Source organism: Rutidosis leptorrhynchoides, chromosome 9 (assembly GCF_046630445.1).
Source record: "Rutidosis leptorrhynchoides isolate AG116_Rl617_1_P2 chromosome 9, CSIRO_AGI_Rlap_v1, whole genome shotgun sequence".
NCBI classification, from domain to species: Eukaryota; Viridiplantae; Streptophyta; class Magnoliopsida; order Asterales; family Asteraceae; genus Rutidosis; species Rutidosis leptorrhynchoides.
This window is the reverse complement of record NC_092341.1, coordinates 262,752,586-262,753,786: the sequence shown is the minus strand read 5'-3', so window position 1 is coordinate 262,753,786 and position 1,201 is coordinate 262,752,586. Positions and strand designations below refer to the sequence as shown.

Below are 1,201 nucleotides of genomic sequence, written 5' to 3'. Positions count from 1 at the left end.
GAAGATCCAAACGAACATCTTCGAACTTTTAATAGGATATGTACTCTATTTAAAATCAGAGAAGTTGAGGATGAACAGATCTATCTCATGTTATTTCCCTGGACTTTAAAGGGAGAAGCTAAAGATTGGTTAGAATCGTTACCTGAAGGAGAGATTGATACATGGGATGTTTTAGTTTAGAAATTTCTTAAAAGATTCTTTCCGGCATCTAAAGCCGTGAGACTTCAAGGAGAAATTGTTACGTTCGCGCAAAAGCCAAATGAAACATTATATGAAGCGTGGACAAGATTCGGAAAATTGTTGAGAGGATGTCCTCAACACGGTTTAGACACTTATCAAATAGTGAAAATATTCTACCAAGGATGCGACGTTGCCACACGAAAAGACATCGACACAGCAGCTGGTAATTATTGATAACACAGCATCCCACTCACATGAGTGGCACAAGGAAAAAGATATTTTTCGTTCATCTAAAGCGGCTAGAGCCGATTCTAGCCATGACTTTGATTCCATTTCCGCAAAGTTAGATGCTTTCGAGAGACGAATGGAAAAGATGACTAAAGATATTCACGCAATACGAATTAGTTGTGAGCAGTGTGGAGGACCACATTTGACAAACGATTGTCTCAGTGTTGAACAAACAATGGAACAAAGAGAGAATGTTTCATAATGAACCAAAGGCCGGAAAATAATTATCAACCGCCAAAACCAAACTACAATCAAAATCAGAATTATAACCGAAATGTTCCATACAACAACCAACAAGGTCCTAGCAATCAACAAGTATCTAATAATACTTACAACTAGCAAAGACCTATTTTTCCAAATAAACCACCACAAACCGATGATAAAAAGCCAAATTTAGAAGATATGATGTCGAAGCAAGTTGAATCTCAAACTCAATTTTTCACATCTCAGAAACAAACTAATGAACAAAATGCTCAAGCATTTAGAAATCAACAAGCCTTAATCCAAAATCTGGAACAAGAAGTGAGTAACCTAGCAAGGTTGATAGGTGAAAGAAAACCGGGGAGTCTACCTAGCGATACAAATGCTAACCCCCGAAATGAAACAGCTAAAGCCATTACCACAAAAAGTGGTATTACACTTAAACCACCTGAAATGCCTATAATTTCTGATGACTCTATTCCTATGACACAGCCTGAGAAGGAATCATAACCGGTAGTTGAAAAGGTTAATG

The 1,201-nt window shown here is 37.4% G+C and overlaps 1 non-coding gene across 1 annotated transcript; it reads right to left on the bottom strand.

Moving 5' to 3' along the window:
* Positions 1–219: 219 nt before the first annotated feature.
* LOC139869463 (small nucleolar RNA R71) lies at positions 220–326 on the bottom strand. Its single transcript, XR_011766072.1, has one exon. It is a non-coding gene; the product is annotated as a small nucleolar RNA R71 (small nucleolar RNA).
* Between the last annotated feature and the right edge of the window lie 875 nt (positions 327–1,201).